The 25,318-nt window shown below is 41.0% G+C and overlaps 1 long non-coding RNA gene across 2 annotated transcripts; it reads right to left on the minus strand.

Annotated features, from left to right (window-relative positions):
• Positions 1 to 318: 318 nt before the first annotated feature.
• Positions 319 to 23,980, minus strand: LOC139080783 (uncharacterized). Of its 2 annotated transcripts, none has more exons than XR_011535541.1 (4): positions 23,669 to 23,980; positions 6,102 to 6,317; positions 5,676 to 5,776; positions 319 to 2,392 (listed from the first exon to the last, which is right to left on the minus strand). It is a non-coding gene; the product is annotated as an uncharacterized lncRNA (long non-coding RNA). The 2 variants fall into 2 exon arrangements; XR_011535540.1 differs by lacking the exon at positions 23,669 to 23,980 and adding an exon at positions 15,888 to 16,350.
• Positions 23,981 to 25,318: the final 1,338 nt, after the last annotated feature.

Consider the following 25,318-nt stretch of genomic DNA (forward strand, 5'->3'; position numbering starts at 1 on the left):
TAAATACATGAACTGATGCTCAACACTAGTAACTATTAGGAAAAATGCAAACTAAAGTCTCCATGCGACACCACTATAAACCCAGGAGCATGTCTAAAATTAACGACTGACCATACCTGAAGTTGGCAAGGATGTAGAAAAACTAAAACTCATACATTGCTAGTGTGAGTGCAAAAAGGCACACCCACTTTGAAAAAGATTTTGGCAGTTTCTTATGATGAAAATATATACTTATAATATGTACCAACAGTAGCTCTCACAGCTATATACCCAAGAGAAATTAAAATATATTTCTGAGCTGTTCAGAAGAGCTTTATTCATAGAAGGTCAAAACTGCAAATACCACAGCGTCCATCAGTGAGTGAATGGATAAACAAATTTGGTATACCATACAATGGAATGCTATTTATCAACAAATTACTACCCGGCAACAAATTACTGATACATCCACAACGTGGACGAATATCTATAACATTATGCTAAATTAAAAGAGTCACACCTAAAACACTAAATCCTGTATGATTCAATTTATATGACATTCTGTAGCAGGTGAAACCCTAGAAACTGAAAACTGATTAGTGTTTGGCACTTGCTAGGTTTGTGGGGAAGAGATTGAGCATAAATACACAGAAGGAAACTTTTGGAGCGATGGAAATATTCTGTATCATGATTGTGGTGACGGCTATATACACGTAAGTGTGTATTGTACATTTAAAATTGTATTGCATATAAATTATGTCTCAATGAAGCAGAGAGATAGAGAGAGTAATAGATGCCCAAGGACCCTGTCTTGAAGAAAGTCCACAGTTAAATGTGCAAAGGAGAAAAGTGACAATAGCTCACCAAAGGAAAAAGAGCGATCAGAGACGCAGAAAGAAAAAGAAAAATGCCACTTGAGCCAAAGATGAGATAATCTGAATACTGGTTCTTAAGATGTACCACACCAACCACTAATGGGTACTTTAGAAATTTTTGGTTGACAGTAATAGTGGAGGATATTTTTACACTGTGTGTCGTGGTGAAAGTGGGGGGAGGAATGCTAGACACCTTGCAATGTATGAGACGGTCCCACAGAATGAGGAATTGTCTTCACCAAACAAACTTTTAAATGACTCATGGAAATTCATATATGTAAAACAATGTCTAAAACTATTTCAGTCTAGGACCTAACTTATCTCATACAAACACAAAGGTTTTCCATGTTTTTAAATACTCTGAATTCTCTAGAAATATAACTACTACATTGTTCTTTATTTTTTTTAAAGATTTTATTTTTTTCCCTTTTTCTCCCCAAAGACCCCAGTACATAGTTGTATATTCTTCCTTGTGGGTCCTTCTAGTTGTGGCACGTGGGACGCTGCCTCAGCATGGTTTGATGAGCAGTGCCATGTCCGCACCCAGGATTCGAACCAACTAAACACTGGGCGGCCTGCAGCGGAGCGTGAGAACTTAACTACTTGGCCACGGGGCCAGCCCGTTCTATTTTGATTTCTTTGAAGTCTTTATCAAATCTTGTTCATCAGTTCATACATTCCTATTTTTGAGGGCAGTGCTGCTCATGGTATTTGAATTACATTTGTATCAATCTGCATCTGTATCTGTTCTATTAATGGTGATTCCATATATTGATGCATATTGTTTCATTAGAAATGTTTCCTTTAATTCTCATGTATATACAGTTAAGGCATTAAACAGAACTATTAAAATTCTGTGAGTAAAGTTATATTGTCAACGCATTTCATTACAGAATGATAGGGCAGCATCACAAGTATTTGTGCTAAAAGGAATTGAGGGTCTGATAAGATTGCGAATGATTATTCTAGAAGAAGGGATTGTTAGAAGAATTGAATTTCAAAAAGGCATCAAGAAGAGTAAAGACTTAGGATGTTGCCACAAGAAGTTTTGTTGAGTTAAAATTTAATCAAAATTTTAAAGAATGAGCAGGCAGTGAAAGATAGAGGCAGAGGACGTATATAATATACACTTAAAAGTTTGGGCAGTAAAAGAGAGGAGATTGACAGATTTCTTAGAGTATGCAACAGAACCAAATGAAGAATTATCAAGTTGAGTGAACTTGTGTATCCTTGAAAGTGAAGGGGAAGATACCCATGGAACGTGGAGAAGTCAGGATGAAAAAAGCCAGAGAAAGTGTCAGAAGATCCTGAGCACAGCGACCGTCCTGAGTTAATGAGGATGGGAGAAGCTGTTCAGGTGGAAGATTTAGCTGTGAGCTGATAAGCAGGGCAGACTGTCCAGGAATAGACAGAGATGGCCCACTCCAGGAGAAGATGAGATCTGAGCACCGATGCCTCCAAACTTCTTTAGTCACTGTCAGTGGTGCCTGATGTCCCACAATTATAAATGTGTTCCTTCGACATGTGGATTCTTTCTCCTATTAAAAAAAAAAAAAAACTTATGTATTAAGAGAAATAGCATATTAAGCCTTAAAGATTTTTACAATTCCATGTTTATTCGGGCTCTTCTCTCAGTTCACATTTTGTTGGAAGAACACATCAGTGGTTTGGGACCTGGGTTTCTGAGACAGAATGGGGGAAACCTTGAAAGCTTAAGAAGGACACAAGCCCTAAAGTCAATCCTCAGTGACCCTACTCAGTTCGAGAAAGCCAGTGAGGGCGGCTCTTCTGGCATTGGGCCGGGCAGTAAGGGCGCTCAGAGCGGGAGTTAGTAGCTATTACTGAGGTGAAATGAGGGATCACAGGTCAGGTGATGTCAATATTCTCATTAAGATATAAAGTGAGATCATCTACCAGTTGCATTGAGGACATGAAAAGAGAGAAGGCCTGGAACAGCCCCTGGGAGTCTCAAAAAGAGAGGACCAGCAGTGTCCTTGAGCAGACGTGACTGCTCACTTGTAACTGGAGTCCCTGACTCTGCAGATGCTGGAGCTGCATAGGTCTCTGACTTCCTTGAGGTTTCTTTTATAAGCAAAAAGAAAAGCATCCAGTAGGGGTATGATAATTTGCTAGGTCTTAGGAGTAAACGTTGAACATCAGCATGGAGGAAGAAAGGCAGCAGAGGCTAGCAGGGAGAACTTTGGGCTGGGCTTCAAGACAAATGTGTCTCGTGTCTACCACTAGTAACCCATTTGACTTTAGACAAGCCAGCAGTATGATCTCCTCTAGAAGTAAAGTTTTATTACCGATTTGACGTGAGGTCTGTCCAAAGAAGGAAATCTAAATACAGAGAAAGGAGCTGGTAATTCAGTTGAAACAGAAACAGACAAGAGCATGGAAGTTTCAGCTGGGATAGATGGAGAATTCACTTAGCCAGGGGGAAAGGGAGAGAGCCCAGGTTGGTCTCTCCTTCAGAGCATCTCGCTTTCATTCCCTTGCCCCACAGGTTGGAGATGCACGGGAGCTTGAATTCCTGCTCTGCCTCTTATCAACTATGTGACTCTGGGTAATTAATTCTCTCTCTGGGCTTCCATTTCCTTGTCTATTAAATAGGTATGATAATAATACAACTATAGGCACACTCTATGTTACATGATGTGGAGCTTGTAAGATACCTAAAAGGGCTTAGTACTCCAAACATAATTGTTCCCTTTCTCTATTCTGTTTTGAAAAAACAATTATTCATAGTTCGCTTTTTCTGAATTGCTATAGCACTTCTTGTTTACGCTCCTTTATTTAGTCCTTTAACAAAATGCTCCTTTGCCTTCGTTCCCGAGAGCATGTGTTTATGGGTACGTCTGTCTATCTGATCTCCTTAATGTGACTGCAAGATTTTGGAGAGTGGAAAGATACGTGTTCAACTCCCTGTGTGTCCCTTTCAGCTTCCAGAATGTGCTACAGCATTCAGCAAATACTTGTTAAATAAATGAGGTTGTGAGTCCTAGATAGAAACTTCTTTGTGCTCAGTATCAATTACACAGCTTAGAAAGAAGCAGGTGTAGAATAATTTAGCTAGGGTTTGGGTGTTTTTGTTTGTTTCCAGTTGGTCTGTGACTATACATAGATTCGATCATAATGAAGCTGACAAAGGAGAGATGACATTTTGGAAACAGAAAAGGAATTTTGGATATTACAGCCCGACATTTGTCACCTCCCCAGCTGACAGCAGCACACGTTCGTTCCTTCCCTTTGGCTAAATTTGGATCAAATGCTGGCTGAGTGCACTGAGCAGCCAGAACTGCATTGTACCTCTATTTTGTGACATACGAGCTCCCTGCTTTAATCTCCCCTCACTGTATAAAAGAGGATCTGAGGCCGTGAAACTTCAATCCGGTGATTCATGCAGCTGCACACAATAGATCCCACCTCTCTTCTCGCTGCTGCACAATCTCAGCTAAACAACGTCTTAGAAAGCTTCAGTGCATGCAGTCAGCCTGTCACAGATTCCCCTCCTCCACACACACACTCCTTTTCTTCCACTGAGCAAAAGAGTCCGAATGCCCAGCACCTGCCTTTTTACTGACATTTCCACAAAGGTAAAGGAATGAACCTTTTGTCAATGCCAACCAAACGATCTATTTTGAAACAATGAGATGAGAAGCCTGGGCCCCTCTCCTTGCAACTGGATTACAGTGAAGAGGCTTAAAATAAAGGACACTTGATTTTATTGATTTAATGAGGGATGGAGGCTTTTCCAGAGCATCCCTCGCAGCCAAGGAACAAGTCTCGTTGGCAGGTACCTTCACTGAGGCACTTCTTTTCCACTTGTTTGGTTTTGCACAGAGCTTGTTTATGGGTTTGGCTGTTAGGATGACCCACAGCGCTCCTTCCTGTGCTGCAGGAAGCAGTCAAATGCCTGCAGTAAAGATTTTGCTGTCTGTCTCTAGACAGGGAGCCAGGGAGGGGAGACGCAGTACTGCAGGATAAAGAGCTGCAGGAAGAGGTGACAGGGAGAGCACATCTCTGAAAAAAGAAGAGTCAAATCAAACAGACTGGAAAAGAAATAGCACTTCTAGCTGCAAAAGAGATTCTGTGCAAAACCTATTATTTCTCAGCAGAATCTATTTCAGCTAGGTTTCTAAACCCCTCTCCAACCGCACCGTTGGCTTTCTCACCCCCATCTTTTCCCCTCCCCCTCCATTACCCAAGTTTGAATAGAGACGAGACTGAGGGGGTTCAGGCAGGACGTTTTATTGCAGACAGGTCCAGACACAGCTAGATAATCTTTTTGCTTTTGTTCTGTTCTTCTTCGGGGTTTCTTGTGATATTATTATTGACATGTTTACATGGAAGTTTTTGCATTATGTGTTTCTTCTTTTATATTTGTCCTAGTTTTTCATATAGTCTGACTTCATTGTCCACTGCCAGGCGAAAGGGACATTGCCAGTCACCTGCTGACCAAATTTAAGCAGTGATCTACTTTCAATACTGAAATGGACAGCGTGGTTGTTAATAGCCATGTGTATAGCCAGGATTCCTGTTAATGTGAGCACATGTCTCTATGCCCTGTGTACATTTATTTCGATGTATTTATGCAGTCCACCCATAGATTAAACACCCCCAATTCCCTCTGGTGTTACTGTCTTCTGATTGCTAGCTTAAAGAGAAACAGTTTCTAAGAGCATATGGTTTCCCAAACACAGCCCTTCTCCCTCCCTTTCAGTTTACACAGAATGAGCAGCACCCCTCCCCCCACCATTTTCTGCTCCCTGCAGTGAGCGAGCCTGAAACCAGGGGGCAAAATCATTAGTTCTCAATTACCTTAAGCCATGCAAGATAACCTCTCTCAAGGGCTGTTGGTAAAACGTGCACATGGTTCCATCGTCCAGACAGTTATGAAATATAGGTGTAAAGCTCAGCCTCTGCAGAACAGCAATGCATCTCAAATGAAGTGCTTTTATTAAAGAAATAGAATCACCAGGATAACTAATTCCATCAATACTACGTAGTTAATTAAACCCATTATAGTCACTATTCCCACGGAGTGGAGGTCAAATAAAGCACCCACCTTCTTGATTCCACTCTGCTAACAGAAGAAAGAGAAATTAAACAAAACACAACACAGACCTCTTCACAGCTCTTAAAAAAATGCTTAATAACTACCTAGTATGTCATCCAAGAAGGTCTTCAAGCATAAGCCATACCCAAAGGCCTCTGGGTTGTTCAAAAGACCACCTTGTAACTTACCTGTACTTCAATTAAGTGATCACCATCTGTTTGCTTGATTGGTGCAACAAGGTAATGACAAGTAAAAGCGAAAAATGGAATGAACAGCCACCGTGTTTTTATTAATATCTTGCAGATAAACATGATGGAGGGCAATGCTTATGCTTCAGTTTAATTTGGCTTCATGACTGATGACAGAGACGGAGCCCACGTACACGTCTCGACCTTAGCCAGGAGCTGCAAGAGTAGCACACTAAAGTTAGGTATTAAAGCCCATTAATCGGCCAAAGGCATAGATTACATATCCTGCAGTATCAACGACAACCAAACCTTCCTGCACTGACAATCAAATATAAAGGACGATTCAGATATGGACACAGAAAAGGAGAGAATTCAAGAACTATTGCATAGTGACATCGTTTTCCAGAGGAAGATGTGGACAAAAAGACACACATCTACACACACACGCACACACAGATCTCTCAAGTACTAATCTCTGGAAAATAAAACAGGGATATTTTGATCCTCCTTGTCTGAAAATTCACCAGGTCATTATATCACTGTCACACCTTCTTCTCAAAGCACTTCATTGTACATAGAGAGGATTTGCATTTACTTCTCCTGATTAACAAAGAAAACTTTGTATAAAAGGGCTGTGCACAGAGATGTGCAAATGTGGCCAGCCTGACCCCCTGCAGGAGCAGGCAGACAAGCAGTAGGGAGAAGAGGTGGACGAGGAAGGAGAAAGAATGCTTTGATCGCCGCGCAGCACACACAATGGAGCAGGGGCACCCCCACAAGTTCTGACCCTGAGCGGGCTGAAGTTTGGCATGGAGTCACGAGCGGGAAGCAATCTAATGAGGAGTGTTTCATGTGGTGGTGAGCCACAGAAGGCTACAAAACCCCCACTCTTGCAGGATGTTCCCTTTATGGTTGTTGTGACTGCTGTCAAAGTTATTGCTATTGTTGTTGATGTTGCTTTCCAGCTCAGGAAATTATAATATTGTTACACTGCAAGATAGGCCTGGTTATTTTTCAGTGAGTACATGCTCATAAAATATAGACTATAAGCAAAAGGCAGCACAAACAATCACACCAGCCCTGTGAAAACACAGGGTCAGGTGCCAAGTCCTTTATTTGTCCGGTAGTTTAAGCTGACACATGAGGCGTTTAGTTTAGATGTAAAGCCATCTTTTACTCACCATCCACACCCCTCGCCCCAACCCAAAAGCTCCTCCTCAGACTTCTTTGCTCGTCTTGTGCAGCCACCAAGCACCATGCACCATGCTTCCAGTCAACCAGACACAGACTCTGGGGAGAGGGTCTCTTTTTTCTTTACTTCATCTCCTTTGCCTCTTTTATCAAATCAGCTGGCAAGTCCAAGAAATCTCTTGCCATCATCTCCTTCCCTCCAAATCCCCTTTCTATCAGCACCCTCCTCACAGCTCCTGCTCCACCCTCCCTGCCTCCAGTCACATCCCCTCAGTCCTGTTACACAGCTCAGCATGTCAGTCATGCCAAAGTATTGTTCTCATCTCTTTATTCTTTGGTTTGAAAGCATACATTGATCACCCAGCAATGTCCTAGAGAATAATTTACGAATTCTCACTTTGGAATTAAGATTGATTCCATTCTGTCTCTATTCCCTGTGCAGATTTTCCCTCAGGACTTCCTTACTTGTGACCTATGCCCCCTCCCTGATCAGGTCACATGCCTTAGAGATACAGCCCTTTGCTCCGTACATGTGCTTCACCTCCAGCCCATCCACCTGGCCTCCCTCTTGAACTCCTACACATCCTTCAGTGTTCATCTTGATGCCTTCTCTGGGAAGCATCTCCTGATGTGCCTAACCTACAGATGACCTTATCACTCAGATTTCCCAGAACATGGGTTTTTAATATGTATTTTATGAGCATTACCATAATCTACCTATAAGTATTGATTATTCATTTCTTCAGATTTTAAACTCTCTGGAAAAATTCAGAGACCATATCTTTCTGATCTCTGTAAGAGCTTAATGAAGTATCTGTCTACTGGAATTGAATTAAAAGTTCATTTTAGTAGATTATGGAATACTCTCAAAAACAAGCTAGGTGTTCATCTACTTGGAAAAGTTTTGTACTATCATAGCTCTTCCACTTCCATCATTTTATGATCTAGAGAAAATGAGCTTCATTATTATAGTTAATTCATGAGAGGAATGGGGTGGACAAACCAACCCCATAAGGTCTCCAAAAATCACTTTGACCCAATGAAACATTTTGTAATTTTGTTTGAATATTTGTATTGATAAGTTGTGTTATTGTAAATTCCATGATTTGTACCTTGATGCCCAACCAGACATAAAAGACCACCTTGTGACTACAAAATTTTTAATGCTCTCCACCTGCCCTGTTCTGTGCCTCCATAACTTTCATGCTGGACTAGATTTACAGCCTGGAATTATTTTACTTACTTTCAGAAACCAAGGCGATTGATGGAGGATGTTAATTATATGAAAGGCAGAACAGTGGAGAGAAAAGATATATGCATTAGGACTCGAGATTTGAGTTCTAGTTCTGGTGCTGCCTACTCGCAAGCTGGATGAATCACTTCACACCTACCAGTTGCCGGAAGGTTCTCCCCATACACACACACACACACACACAAAGCCACACTGCTGGACTTTCTGAACTTTAAAGAAGGAAATAGAAGAATAGCCTTAAAATTATTAAAGGAAGCAAATTGAAAGTAATTAACACATTCACAATTTTAAACTGTATAATATTTTAATTTCATATTATTTTGTAGGAAAATAAAATTTTCTGTTGCTTTGATGTTATAATGCAAACATGATTAATTCAGAGAAAAGAGATGAAGTAATATTAGAAATAAAGAACTGTAATACAAACTTGGAACAACACAAAACAAAAAACAATATAAAATGTAATACAAACTCAGAACAATAACCAAGTCACCACTACCACTTGTAATTAACTACAGAAGCACATGCAGTAACAACAAAACAAACGAAAGGCTGCCGTTCTGGGTGGACACGTGATCACAGCAATGCAAAGGCAAGGGATTTTTAAACCAACATGAAAAATCATTAGTGTTTTAACATTTTACTGCTTATGAAATTTCTCCGGTTTAATGATTGAGAAAAGTAATTATTTGGGTCGAAAATGATTTCATTGTTTGAAAATTGACTTCTCCACCCATTGAATAAATTAGGTATAAGCTACTGAAATACCAAAAAATTCTGAGTCAAGGTGCTGAGAATTTTGACTCTGCCCCAGGCTGGAAGGAGCCTCGGCTAGTTCAGGGCTCACCAGAGAACAATAGATACAGAGGGTGAGCTGCTGGAACCTCATCTTCATCCAAGAAGAACTACTAGAAGGGAAGAAAAATATAGAGTTACGCCCTGTGTGGAAGGGAGGAAGGAAAGAAAAAAAGAGAAAAGGAAGTGGGCCTGGTGGTGCAGCAGTTAAGTTTGCACACTCTGCTTCTGCAACCGAAGGTTCCCCAGTTCGGATGCCAGGTGCAGACATGGCAACGCTTGGCAAGCCATGCTGTGGCAGGCATCCCACATATAAAATAGAGGAAGACGGGCACAGATGTTAGCTCAGGGCCAGTCTTCCTCAGCAAAAAGAGGAGGCTTGGTGGCCAATCTTCCTCAGCAAAATGATTAGCTCAGGCTTAATCTTCCTCAAAAAAACAAAAAAAAAAAGAGAAAAGAGAGAGAGAGGAAAGGAAAGAGGAAAAGCAGGAAGGAGGGAAGAAGGTAGGAAAGAAGGACGGAAATAATGTGGGGTAGAAAGAGAGAAAAAAGAAAGAAGGAGGAAGGAAGGAGCAAGAGAAGAGAAGATAAAGGAAAATTTCTGAAAGAAAGCTGAGAGGTTGACAAGTCTGGAGAACATAAGTGACTCCCCTAAATTTCTCTCAGAGTGTTCACAAAATTTCTCTCCTTTCCTCCATACACGGATTCTTGGCATCTCACTCAAATTTCAGCTTCACCAGGAAAACGGCAGTGCAGGGAAGAGGAACAACCATGAACAAGAAGGAACAGCAACCCCAACGGTATTTCCATACACTTAGCATCACTGCTGCTACACATACATATTTCCTTCCAATGGCTTCCCATTTTCTGCAAGATATATATTCACAGGCTCTCCAAAGACTAAGCACAGCTTAACTCTGAAACCTTATTTTCTGCCACATCTCCACTCCCACGCTATTCTGTAGAAATACCAGGAGACTTGCGATTTCCTGTGGACGTTCGTCAAAGAACAAAGGAGAGAGAGTCGTTTCAAGGAAGGGATGCAGTGTCGACTCAGAGGTGTTGGAGAGCACGCTCTGTCCTCTGTGCAGCCCCCTGGCCTCCTGGGAGAGGTGGCCTCCCTCACTAGAAATCCTCTGATTCCAGCTTTCCTCTCCTTGAGCACCACCTCACTCTACAGAGTTTCTCTTTTACATTTGTGCCTTCTCTACTTAACGGGAAGTCCTGAGAGCTAGGATATTTGATCATTTCTGAGACAGGAAATCTTCACAATGTGTCTGATACATATTAACAGGAATAATAGTTAATGTGTGCATCACGCATTCAGAAGAATTCTGCTATCGTGAAAACTGTACCGAACTATAATAAAATTTCCCTACATTTGCAAAACACTTGATTGCTTAAAATGCACATTCACAAATATCATCATATTTTATCATTAGGTCTGTGAAGATATTTCTGTCCCCAATTCCAAGTTGTGAAAGGTGTTAATAGACCATATTCACTAACTAGATATACTAAATAGAATAATTAGTTGCCGAATTTTAGAAAAGTTACTTCTCTGAGCCTCAGTCTTTCTACTTGTAAAATATTTGACGTGAGTCTCTGTAAAGTCCTCCTCTCTCTCTGCTGCTGTTTATTTGATTTCAGAATGTAAGAATCGTCTAGACAGGACCATCTCTTAACCTAATTTAATTCTAAAAATGTTGGGAGGATGAACTCTAAGAGGTCTCTGTGCCTGACACTGAGGCTGCTCTGAAAACACGTCAGAAGAAGAAGAGACGATTTAAAGAACAGAGACAAGGAACAGAGCCCTCCTGCAGCAAACAGCCAAGCGGAAAAATACAAACAGCCAAAACTGCACTGTGTTAATGAACTGGAAGAGGAAGCCGACGAACTCACAGGATGGAGAACCAGTCCAGTTTGAAACAGTTGCTGGCTTTTTCTGTAAATCCTACAGATGCAACACCAAAAAGTGAGGCTTTCAGATTTTAGGAAGGATAAGGGAACCAAGCAGTTGTAAAAAGTAATCAAGAATAAAGAAGACTTGAGGATGAATAACTTGCCTTATAGCTACCTGGGAATCTTTTTACCCAATAAACAGGGAGGGCACATTTTCTCTCCAGGTACACATGGATTATCCAGAAACTCTACCATGCAGGAGGCCACAAAACAGCTTCAACAAACCCCAGAGAATTCATATCGCATAGCCTTTTTGATCTGACCACAATGCAATACAATTAGTAATTAATAAGTGATAGCTTTCAAAACTCCATGTTACTGGAAACTGTTGAATATATTATTAAAAACATGCTGTGGCTAAAGAGAAAAACATAAGAAAAATTGTGAAATATTTACAGTTAGATAACAATGAAAAGATGTAGACCAAATTCTGGAAGTAAAGTAGTACTGAGAGAAAATTTTTAATTTTTAAATACATTTATCAGAAACCAAGAAAGCTTTAAATAAATGAGTTAAGTGATTGCTGAATGCACCAGTAAAAGAGTGACCAAAGAAACCAAGAAAACCAGAAGGAAACAATAAAGCTAACAGCAGGAAATCCAGGTAAAGATGAGGATGAATGTGTGCCCTTTAATCCACCCCCTCCACAAACCCCAAAACACAATGGTGGAGGGATCTTTGAAGGATAAATCTATAAGGACAGAAAGAACAGAGGATAAAAGACTAGCACCAAAACTTTGGATGATGAAAAACAAAAGAATGAGTATTAAATGACTTTGTGAACTGAGGAAGAGAATCCTAAACTGGTAGCAGAGAACTCTTCGTTTGTCTCAAGAAAGCTCCCTAATGCTTAGATATTGTCAGCACCACGCACCTCTGAAAGTGGGGGTAAATGTGGAACGGAGCCAAAACAGAAGAGGACTGATTAAAACTCTTTATGAATCAGATGTCCAGATACTCTCCTACATTCTGTGTAAGTACTCAACTCTACAAAACAGAAGAACTAAAAAGTCTCTAGAGATAGCAAAACTAAGATTCCCCGACTTTAGGGGACACCAAGTCCAGTGGGAAAATTAAATGGCATACTAAAAATAGTGGAATTAAGCGCAAGTTTACATACTGAATCTGAGAATTCCATTCCTCTTTCTGATTCCGTTACCAGGATGCTAATGGCCAACCTTATGATATTGAGGCTAGAAATTAAAAGATTATTCTCCAGGAAAACTGATAAAGAAAGAGGAGAGGCCTTAAGATACTGGTTTTACAGGTTTCTCAACAGGCTAGCCAGTTCAGCTGACAGGGTCCAACTGTGAGCACAGAGCTTCCCATCAACTTCTCCAAGCTCCACTGTTAGATATGACCCAGCCCTGGGGATGGGAGAGACAAGAAGCAAGTCAGGGGAAAATGAGACTTTGCAAGGAGAAGAAAACTAAACAAGAAACAAATAAAGCTATTATTATTTTTAAAGAGATAAGAGAACATATCACATCCTTGAATCAAGAACAAGATGCTGTTACAAAGGAACAATCAGAAAACATGATAGAGATAATGGCTATTAAAATTATAGCAGTCAACATAAAAAATGCAACAGAAGATCTGAAATAATACTGTTGACAAATCTAAAGGACAGTAGAGCAAACAGACTAAGGGATGGAGAATAGGAGAGAAATTATTTAAAAAATAGACAATTGCTAAATATTAGCTAAAATCTATAAAAAACCCATGGGTATCTAAAACAGTATCTAGAGAAGCAGCAAAGCCATCGCATCTTAAGCAGCAAACACCAGCGGAAGAGAAGGTGGAGGGCAAGAAGAGCCCATATGGACACGGATGGGTCCTTCATAAAGGCGGCAGCACCTATTTAGTCAGGAAAGAGATGCACACATACACGTAAAATATTGTACATTTTTCATTCACATACATATAATTAATAACAAATGTGGATTGGAAAGACAGATTAGGTTGAATCGCATGAAATTGCTGATAGTCAACCATTTTTGACCTACCAGAATGTCATTTCTTAAAGTTCAACCTAATACAATAAATGACTAAGGATTATCTATAAAAGGAAGAGAATAGATATAGAAGAATGGATTAAAGAACATAATAAAATGAAAGAAAGTTCTTTTCTCAATGTGTGAGAAGCTATAATTGCACAAATAATAACTCAGTTCTATGCACCAACAGGTGATGGTGGTGGAAGGTATGCAGACAAACTTACAAAATCATAACAGATGGAAAAATTACCAAGATGGAGTCCAAAGTTGTCATGCTAAGAAAATGATCAAAAATGGAAAAGAAAGAAGACAGGTGATACAAGAAATGTTAAAGCTGCCTTGGGAGAGAAAGAAATATTTAAAAGATGGGTAGTCACAGCTGTGAGAAAGGGTAAAATTAGCTAAATATGGTTACAGAGACCAACAACAAAATCAAGGCCTAAGACTTAGAGGACAAAATGAAAGTTAAATAAAAGAATTGTTAATAACACTTCAGGAGGCTTCCTAACCAGAAGAAAAAGACAGACTTCTACACTTTCCGCAGTGGGCTAGTAGTAACAGTGACAGTGCCTCTGCCCCTGCCTCCCTCACCACCGTCACGCTCAGCACTGTGTCTGACATGCTCAGTTCACAAGATGTGCTGAATGAAATCTACTGGGAGGGAGCAATCACAAATGATTTCATTTTTCCCCTTGAAAGGGATTTTCCTTTGGATTGCACAATTTCTTGAACTCCAGATTTAGAAAAAGACATAGGCTTCACATATTTTTCTGGATAAGGGTGATTATTCTTGTCCTCTTCAACAGACACTTATGACAGTGAATTAAGCCTGTAAATTATATATATTAGACTTGACCATGACATGATACATCTTCTACTTATAATTTAGGTGATCTTATATAATGTGCTAGACAGTAATGTTATCATTATTTACAGAACCTTGAATGCAGCAGTAATCATTAATCTAAATGTCTGTGCATTATTTTTAACAGAGAAGCACAGTGATCTATTCCAGGTTAATGCACAGTGAGCAGGACAGAAGGATTAAACTGAGAGAGAATAGTAGCTGCAATGCTGATCTCTGAGCGCTCTCCTCCCCCGACCCCTCCCTGGACCACTCTTCCCCTACTTTGGGATCCATCAAGCCAACTTCCTCACATTTCCATTTACAGTTAATCCTTCACAGTTTTCATGAATAAAGTAAAAGGTGTGGTAAATTACCAAGGACATTAATTATACAAGCAACATAAAATGTTTGCACATCATACTCAATAATCTCTCAAATAAAGACTAACTTGTTGTGCTTGCACTCACCCATACCAAAACTCAAGTTCTTTTACAGTTTTAATAGGCTTTAACATTTAATTTGCTTAAATTATTACTTTGTTGATATAAATAGGATGTTTACGTACTCTAGCCTAGCAATAATTGAAAGAGGAAGCCTCTGGAGACAAAATACTCAACTATGTTCCACACCAGGAATCCATGAATCATAACATAATAATTGAGGCAAGTGTCTTCCATCAATTTCAGAGTTGCTGTCCATTTGCAGCACGAGACCAAAATGAAAAAGCTAGTTGCTACCAGTTCCTCCTGAGTCATTTTAGTATATCAACTGGGTTATCTTGATTGAACTCCCAGAGTATCTGACCTCCCTCAATTTTAATACGTGTTCAAAACCACTCTCCAGCCATGACAGAAAATGCAGGTGCTCCATAAATGCCTGTTGACTGAAAGAAATGAGTCTAACAATTTAAATTCTTCACACCGTTTTTGCTCTCCTTAACCACACAGATTCTTGCTCACCCTTCCTTATCTTTAAGAAGAAGAATAATGATGCCCCAAAATATTGTGAATTCTCTGAATATATTTTAGGAATATATATATATGTATATATATTCAGGCTTTGTTAATTACTAGTTGTATGATCTTTGGCAGTATACTTAATTTCTCCAAACCTCAGTTTCCTGGCCTATAAAATAGAGATAATAACAATTACTTTATGAGGTCGTAGTGAAATTCAAAGGAAAGAGTAGATGTAGAAGTAACTTGTTCATTTTAAAGTCCTATACAAATGAAATTAGTGTTTGTATGTACCACCTACTATGGGCCCAAGACTAATCTCTAAGTTTAGAGAGAATGTAAGAGGAATACAACGTATGGTCTCTTTCCATAACAAACTTAATACCCATTTGGAATCAGGAAATAATTAGAAAAATAGATGAGACTATATAAAACTAAGCTGTATCGTCCAGGTTATTGTGCAGTAACAGTTCTAAGAAAGGAGAGTTTTAAATGGCCTGGAAATTATGACCATTTTCTTTCCAAATGGAACAGGCTAAGCTTTGCCTGAACAAAGAAGCAGAGATATCTAACAGCTGCTTACCACTCTCAGTTTCTTAAAATATCAGAGGAGTATGAGGTTTAGGCAGCTCGGAGGGCTGAGTCATCTTCCTCCTAACTTGGTATTTGTTCAGGACGTGGCTCTAACCCCGATGACAACAGCATTCCTGACCTCTGAGCTGCTCAAGATGCTAAGGCAGTTCTGAAGGCGACATGGACACCTCACCCAGATTCCCATGCACTTACTCTGCCAGTTGTGTTTCTGCTGCCTCCTGGTTTTCTCACACGGCTGTTCTAAATGAGAGAGGTCTTGACAGCTGAAGAAGAACTGAGAGCAAATGAGAAATAGCCTAGATTTTCTTCTCATAACAACGCTCAAGGCTCACAGCTGGGGCAGTTACAGAAAGGGCTGGAGCGGGAGCCTATACCGTGTACCTTTGCAGTTTGCGTAGCTTCAAGTTCAATCACTTCAAGTTCTCTGAGGACCTGTTTTGACCAAAGCTCTGGAAGCATTGGATATGTACAATTTAGAAAGAGAGATAAAAGATAAAAATCGTCTTTTTAGAGAGACCATGTCACGTATACTTTACGTTCTCATCTAACCCAGCAGTATCTGTAAATGAAGCTTTTATCGTTATTTTTCCAGACAAGGAGGCTAAGGCCCAGAGAGGTTCAACAGTTGCCTGAAATCACACAATTTATAACCTGCAGAGAGGAAATTCAAACCCAGAAAATCCTGCCTCTAAAACCTGGGCTCTTTATATTTGAATTGTCAGAGGGAGAAATATGAACAGGTACAGAGAAGCATTTTTTTTTAAAAAAAGGAAGAGGGTTCAGGGAGTAAAATATTTCCACTATTCTAGATGACGGGGTATTTTCACAAGAGGGGCATAGTGAAGAGTAAGCTAAAAAGCGATGAGGCCATATGAAGGAGAACTGTGTTAGGGTCATCACTTTGCACTCAATTCTGTTGACAACGGGGAGCTACCTTTGGTTGTCCAAATACGGGAGTGCTAGTAGTAAACCCCAGTACAAGCAAAAAGGGGGCATCATGTACGTAGAGAACTTTAAATCTGTAATAAAACCTAGTCATTCTGATTTTAATCATCACCTCGTGCCTACAATTCTAAATAATGAAGTGATAGAATACTCCTCCTCGAAAAAAATCTTTTGTAAATTTAACTTTTAAACAATTGCTGCCACTAGTGTTGAGTTTTAAAAATACATTATAAGGTTTCAATTATCACATTTTTATTATTTACTATCCTTTACTAAACATTACGTTCTCTGTGGAAGTTAATTCGGCAAACGCCCTGTTAACGCAGTTTGCCCCGCCACAGCCGCACTTGCCACAGACAGTGCAGAGTGACCTGGGAACCTTCAAGCTCAGCCTGGGCAGACACAGCTATGATTATAAGTCAAAGAATCAGAACTTGAGTTACTTCGCTTCTGTCATTCTATGGGATCACTTGGAATTTTTAATTTTTGTCTAAATGCAAAATGCTAGTGTAATATTTCTATTTGAAAAGCACAAATTTTAGTTCATGCATAAAATATGCTATGAACTTGAGTAATCTTTAAAATCAAAATCATTCCTTTTATTTGTTGTTTCAAAACAAAAGACTAAAAACTTACGTTGCTTCCCAATTACAACATGAAAATAATTTCATCACATGATGGCGGGGTGGAGAGGTAGGTGCTATAAAAAACGATCCAGTCAAGGTGTCAAATATGCTAGGAATGCCACTGGGAGTCACTGAATGTTTTTAATGGGAGGAGTCACAAAAGAAAGGTCAAGGTGAATCATAAAAGACATCATCATTCTACCTGTATGTGGCTGCATGTAAGTCCAGCTACAAATATGTTGTAACCAGAGGAGGAAAATTTAGGGTACACGTTGTCAAAACAATAAAGCATTGTCAAGGAGAGTACTCTGGCATGGGGTCTGGATGGCTGCTGCATTTCCAGGGTGCAGTATCAATCCACCCCAGCCGGGCCGTCGGCGAAAGCAGACAGTTCTCATTTTTAACTGCCAGCAGAGCACTGTATTTCAAGAAGTCACAGGAAATAATGCGATTTGGAGGGTTTTGTCACCCAATATCTTGGGAAATGTCAGCTGAGGAAAATAAGTCTTCAGAGCGTTTTGCTCAGGATGCACGGCTGTCATGACTTATACTGTTTCCAGTATTCCGTGCACCGCCCTGTGGGAGGACCGCGCATCCCTGTCCTGCGGAGGATCGTGCATCCCCATCCCGGGGAGGATCGTGCATCCCCGTCCTGTGGAGGATCGTGCATCCCCGTCCTGGGGAGGACCGTGCATCCCCGTCCTGCGGAGGACCGTGCATCCCCGTCCTGTGGAGGATCGTGCATCCCCGTCCTGGGGAGGACCGTGCATCCCAGTCCTGCGGAGGACCGTGCATCCCCGTCCTGCGGAGGACCGTGCATCCCCATCCTGGGGAGGACCGTGCATCCCCGTCCTGGGGAGGACCGCGCATCCCCGTCCTGCGGAGGACCGCACATTCCCATCCTGTGGGAGGACCGCGCATCCCCGTCCTGTGGGAGGACCGCGCATCCCCGTCCTGTGGGAGGACCGCGCATCCCCGTCCTGCGGGAGGACCGTGCATCCCCGTCCTGGGGAGGACCGGCCTGGCTGGAGCGCTGCCTGGCCTCGGCGGTGGAACATCCGTGGCCAGCGTTCCGGGCAGACGTGTGCAGAGTCAGCGGGGACTCTGCCAGGCTCCTTGCCCCTGTCTCCGCCGCCCTGCACGCACGGCGCCCCCGCGGCCCGGGTTCCCGATGGCTACGAGGAGCAGGACCCCTCCGTCAACCCACGGGGAACGGACAGCGCGGACGAGAAAGAAACGCTGGAGCTGCAAGCCACTAAGAGTTTCTGGGTACTTGTCATCACAGCACAAACTAGCCCACGTCACCGAGAGCAGTCCTTCCCGGGGCAGACACGCTGGAACCCATCCCGCGTCCAGCCGGACGAGGGGAGATGACACCTGCGGGGCTTGGAGCGCGGATAGCGGAGAATTGCACATCCTGGGCAGCGCTTCGCGTGAAGACCGCCCGCATGGAAGAACGCTGTAGACCCGACTCGTGAAACCCACCCTGGTCCACGCTTGGGGGCGGTGCCTGCGTGGGGCAGTGCGCGGGTCACCGACGACCTCTTCCGAGCTTGAGGGCTCCGTCCGCGTTGGGAAGGGCCGTGTTTCTGAGCCGAGCTGTCTGCGCGTGTGCAAGCCTTGGAGGGACCCCCCCCCCCGTTTTATTTAGTCTTAATTTTGACTCTCTTTTATGCATCTTATCGTGTTTTACTTTCTTTTTCCGTAACAACTTTTAATTGGTGTATTTTACTTAATCTTATTAATCTCTTCAAGTCCTTTAAAGAACAAGATGGGAGTATAAATAGATAAATAAATATTACAGAACAAGATCGTTACCATGTTATTGATTTTTTCTAACCGTGTAAGTGTCATGAATCTGTGTCACGTCACCAAAATTACTCCTAATAAACATCAAAATTTTAGTCCTACTTATTCAGTAATTGGCTTATTAGCAGAGGGCCCCTTGGACGTGAGCTGTGAGCAGCGCACGGCCAAGGCAAAGTGACAAGGGTCTCCCCGAGGAGAACGGGTCTGCTGACGGTATTCGCTTATACGTTTTTTCTTTCCAGAAAGCCCCTGTTCAAGATGGACAATGTAACTCCTTTAATGAATGAATAAATTAGTCTAAAACTTTTACTTAATCGAGCTCCTCTTCTTACCCTGTAAAACGTAGGCCCTGTTAAACTGCGTAAAGAAATGGAAGGCACATCCCTAGACTTCTGGAAGTCTCCATAGTCTAGCTGAGGAGTTCGATTCAGGGAGTAAAGCCACAAACAAAAACAACTCAGGATAGACAGAAGTACTCTGGGCCAGCCGATACCTAGGGGCTGGAGGAACTCGGAACAAAAGGATGGTAGTGTAAGAATAAAATTAATTTGAGGCGGCTTTCTGGAGGAGGAAGACGTTGGGCCAGGTCTATTCATCACTACTCCTTCAAAGCTTCTCTTATCACACTTTCCTCCCCTACTCCTTTAAAAATTAAAAAAAAAATCTCACAATTAAAATGTCTGGCCCAGGAGACTGAGAGCTTACCCTCCGCCCGCAGAAGGGGCTGTCTAAAAGTGGGCCCCAGGACCCCTAAGGCTGCATTCTGGTCTGGGTGCAGATCGGCATTTGTTGACAGAACCTTTCCCAGCACCAAGTATGTTGGGGTCACTGGGAAAGAAGAAACTTATGAATAAATTTGAAAGGGGGTCTGAAAATTTAGATGAATGCCAGAGGAATCCTTTGTGAATAAAATTAAGCAGTCATTGCCATGAGGACAAATGTTTTAACTGGCTCTGCTCCGCAGCCACGGCCCAAGGCTTCCTCGAGGAGGCAGAGGCACGGGTTTGTGTTAAACGGCTTAATTTTCGTAATCAACTATTTCATTGTGAGTTTTTAATTTCATTCCCATGCCTCTTTTTTTTCATTTTGCCATAATACAGCTCTAAGTACCGTGGCAAACATCTGACAGTCTGCTCAGCAGGTGCTGGGCTCTGCCGAGCTTGCGTGGCACTACCTTTTATTAATTGGGTTTCAAAATGTGTTCGTGTGTGAACAGAAGCTAAGATGGGACTATTGTACCTGTCAACATGAAGCTGGGCGAAAGAAAATATTTGGAATGTGTTTTAAAATAACTCATTGTGAGCTTGATCGGATGCGAATTTAAAAGCAGAAATGTTCTTTAATGTTGAAACAAATAATCATGCAATCGAAACAGCAATAAAATTAAAGAAATGATAAGGTTTGTTCAAGTAGTTGATAGCAATGGAACATTTTCTTTGTGCCTAATAGATTACACATTGACGAGACTTTTCTGAACAAGCATTTTAATAAAAACTCTAGAGGCCTGGGGAGGTGGTGACTACTTTGAAAACCAACAGCTAAGGCTCTCTCAATACGTCTGATGTTTCCAAGTTAATTTTTCTCTCACTTTGGAAGGTAATTTTCCTTATCGAGAAAAACTTGTAATCTGAAATTCCAAATTCCAGTCTAAGAGAAGCTCTGCCCAGCACTGGCCCTCTGAGGACCACGTCTCTCTGTTGGTGAAGCAGAAGTAGCTTTGTGGCTCTTTTCTCCCTTTTTCATATATGTATTTCGAATTCAATGAACTTTACTGACACACATTCTGAAACTCCCACTGAGGGCAAAGGATAAAAGGGAGATGAAGAGAGGGCAGTAAAAGCTGATAAAAAAAAAACCTCAGGGGTGTGCCAGGCCCTCTCCTGTCATTATCCCTGTCATTTCCATCCTTAACTTTGCTCGTCTTTGAAGTAGTGAATGTTATCTGCATCCTCCCCGGGCTCAGGGTCTACCTAGTCAGGTCTCCTCCACAGGGCTGCGTCCTGAAATTTAAGTGTGGGGAAAATAGAGGTGAAGCAACAACAATCATAAGATGAAAACCTAAACAACTAAAAATATATATATTCATGTTTGTTTCTGCTTAAAGAAATATACTGTCGTAAAAAGTCTTGAAGAGTTGTGCCAATGGACAAAGTAAAAACTGAAAATGCTGAAATTCTACTCCCAGAGATAGCCACTGTGGATTCCCTACTGGACTTTTTTACATGCATTTTCACACACACACACACACACACACACTTTTTAAAAATAAAAATGAAGCCATGTCAAACAGTCTGCTTCAGCTCGCTTTTGTACACTTGGTAATATATCAGAACAATGCTCTTTCCCCACCCCTGCTCCCAGACTATGCTTTTTTTGGTGAGGAAGTTTGGCCCTAAGCTAACATCTGTTGCCAATCTTCCTCTTTTTTTTTTTTTGCTCCCCTCCCCAATCCCCCAGTACATAGTTGTATATTCTAGTTGTAAGTCCTGCTAGTTCTTCTATCTGTGACGCCTGCCACAGCGTGGCTTGATGAGCAGTGTATAGGTCTGTGCCCAGGATCCAAACCAGTGAACCCCTGGGCCACCGATCTGGAGAGCGCGAACTTCACTGCTATGCTGCCAGACCAGCCCCTCAAGGACAATGTTTTCCTTTGATGTATAGAACTGCCACAATCTTGTACTATCTGTCCAGTATTTCACTCAATGAATGGAAAATAATTTTTTAACCAATTCCTATTGACAACGTTTACAATGTTTCTGCTGTATCAATATCGCAATCACTTGGGTAAATACCTCTGGAGGAGATAGGTTTCTAAAAACAAGACTAAGAAGTTAAAAGTTAAAAACTTGCTACATATTTCCAATTTACCTCCAAAAATGTTGCAGTAATTTACATTCCTATGGACAGTGTTTGAGAAAATATGCCTTTACACATATTTTCAAGCTTTGCTAATCTGAAAGATAAAATTTATCTTGCTTTTGTTTAAATTTGTATTGTTAGCTACACTGAGGTTATTTACACCATTTACTTGGAATCTTCACAATGCTGAGTCATCTCACTAAGGGGCATGCCACGGCTGTGTGTATATCAGGTCTTCTTTCTGTCTTTCAGTCAAGTTATATTATTTTCCTGATAGATATCTTACAAATTTCTTATTAAATTTCTATGCATTATATATTTCTATTGCTGTTGAACTGGGATTTTTTCCACTATATTTCCCAGTGAGTTTACTAATACAAATGAAGCTCATTGATATCTGAATTTGTGTTTTATTTCTAGCCACTTTCCTAAATTCTATTAGTTTTAGTAAAGTTTCAGTTGGTGTCAAGTTGTTGTTTTTGGTTTTGTTCTTGGGTAGACTACCATAATATTATAAGTAATACATTCTGCCTTTTATTTTCCAATGAGTATGCATTAATGCTAATGGCCGTTCTTGCCTTACTTCAGAATTCAATAAGAAAGCCTGTAGTTTTTCACCTTTTACAATAGTGTTGTATAATTTGCTTGGGGCCTTAGACCACTTTGAGAATCTAATAAAAGTTACAGACCCTCTTTCTCCTCCCTGGAAATACATGTGCTGCATAAACAAGCAAATTTTTCATGTATTTTTATTTGAGGCATACACCCTGTGAAGCTGATGAATACACTCACACAAAAACACCCCCTGGACAGGCTCAACTGACATCACTGAAGTTGCTTCAGCAGACTGGCCAAAGGGACAACTTCCAAGTAGGCGAAGGGTGTGAACTTCATGCAACAAGCGTTTGGTGAGCATTCTCATTAGGGGTTTGAGTTACCAACGGAAGGGTTAGCTTTCCAGTGCAATTAAAAACAGACACTCCGCAAGGCACGGGCTCTACATTCCCCTGGGACTACTCCCCGTCAGTCCAGAAGGAGAGACAGATAAGTAAACACCACAACATGAGAAGTGATGTTCGAGATGCGTGCATTCTGGAGGAGAGCACACCTGGACACTATTTTCATCAACTGCAGGAAGTTTTACACAGAATGTGCCTTCTGGAGTGAGATTTTAAAGGGGGTATCAAAAGGGCAAAGACATTCCAATGAGAGAAACAACAAAGAGGGAAATATTTTGGCCTGATATATTTGTAGAACGATGGGTAGTCCCCTGTGCTTGGAACACAGAAAGAGTGCAAAGATTTTCATTGCACTGTTTGAAATGACTCTGTTTTTATGGTAACCTCAGCCAAAATAACATAGTGTTACAAATCTTGCAAAATAAAGATTCCTCAGAAACCTCACACAAATTGCATAACTCTTGAACTATTTTGTTTCAGGGTAGAAACCTCATAGATATTCTCAGTCCTACCATTGGCTTACCAATTTAGTCCTTTTGTTCCTTTCTTAGTTAATTGATCCAGAATATTGTGGCCTGCTGAGAATGCCTGAGGGCTTTCTTTGTCTGGTACCAATTTCAGAGACTTCTGGCTGAATGCATAGTGGAAGTTGTTAGCAGTTGCTGGAAATCTAGTGTGAAAAAGCTGGCTTTGGGGAGGTTAACCCAGAAATACCAATTATCTACTTTACATCCATACATAGAAAACAATATATCTCTTGGGAATATTCACTTACCTCCTACTCATCTCAATTAAGTTCTTTATACATGTTTGTCCATGAGTGGCAGGCCTCTTTTCCCACTGTTGCTGTCAATTCACTCTCTTTCCTCTCCTGATGCTGTCTATATTATAATTTTCTCAGTGGTTTTTCCCCTCGTCACTGTTCTCAGTGATCTTCAGCGCTAGTCACCAGACCAGAATTTGCAAACTGAAAATCCGTTCTTCCAATCTTGCCCAAAGATGGTATTTTGCTTGTCCTTCACTCTCAGCTGAATCAGAATATGGGGGTGAGGGCGTTCCAGAAGGGGAGAGAGGTTGTGGCAGGCATCAGTATTCCTTAAAAGCTCCTCAGATAATTCTCATGAACAACAAGGATGGAGGACCCCTGGAACCCACGGTGTCCCTCATTAACCCGTCAGTATAGCCCTCCCTACTCTCGTCTCCCCACCTCTGCCGCCCATCCCCACACAGGCTCTAATTAACAGAATCTCGCTTCTCTGGGAAACAATCAAAAGCCACGTTTTACTATGGAAATGACCACTATTACATCAAATTTTCTTAGAATTTGAATACCTATTAATTTTCACAGTTGAGACACTGAATCTATACATGTAAAGGGAAAATATCTTTAATAAAAATGTAGTTGCCTAGGTTTTTTCCCCACCTCTGTCTTCCCAGTGTAAAACCACTGAGTTCTCTTTATGCCTCACCCATTGGTCATTTGTCTTGTTCCTTTAATTTTTGAATTCAAGTGACTGGGAACATATTTATATAGTATGATTACAATCGCACTGATTCTCACAGCAATTTTGGTGTTCGAAGCATATTAAGGAAAGAAAAAAGCAACTACAATGCTGAGGAGCTCCTAAAAAATTCCTCAGTCTTTTAGAAAATGCTTAAATGTAAAATATCACCTAAAGTATTCCATCACGTGAAAGCTAAGTTATTCTGTTGTAGACACAAATTGCACTTGTTTGGGTTTTCTTTCTCTTATTATTTCCTTAGCTTTATTTGCACCCTTTAAATCGATGCTGCTTGGTAAACTCTTCATTAGTATTTGTCAAATTATTGTTAGATTCAGCTACCTTCTGTTATTATTATAGTCACATCCTCAAAGTGTATTTGCAACGCATTCTTCATGGGTGACCCTAAAATGAGCTGTTATTAAGCATATGATTTGAGCATATACAATAGAAATCATTTTCAGAAAATTCCAAATAGCTTGAGACGCCTGTGGAGAATTCTGAGAGATATCACCCAAAAGCCATCATACACTTGTTCTTTTCCTCTCAAGACTGGATCCTCTTGGTTCTAACTCCTTGACCCCTCTTTCTCCAAGCGCCACGCAGCAGGCATCCACCACGCTCGTGGTGCGTATGTGACTACAGGAACACATTGAGTTGTGTTGGCTCCACCAAGTTCTCCCTTTCTCTCAGCCTATTACTAACTTCATTGGATAAATTCCAATTGAGTGACATTGCTTTAAGGGCAAGATGTTTTCCCAAGCCAAAATGTCATATTTAGGCTTTAAAGCATTTTAAAATAATTTAAAATAATGGTAAGTCAAAAACAATTTTCCTAATCTTAATTGATATCATGCCCATAAATAGCAATAATTTATTTCTATGCAAAAGCTCTTCAACCTTGTACTAAGAACTGAAAAACC

Source organism: Equus przewalskii, chromosome 32 (genome assembly GCF_037783145.1).
Source record: "Equus przewalskii isolate Varuska chromosome 32, EquPr2, whole genome shotgun sequence".
Lineage (NCBI taxonomy): Eukaryota > Metazoa > Chordata > Mammalia > Perissodactyla > Equidae > Equus > Equus przewalskii.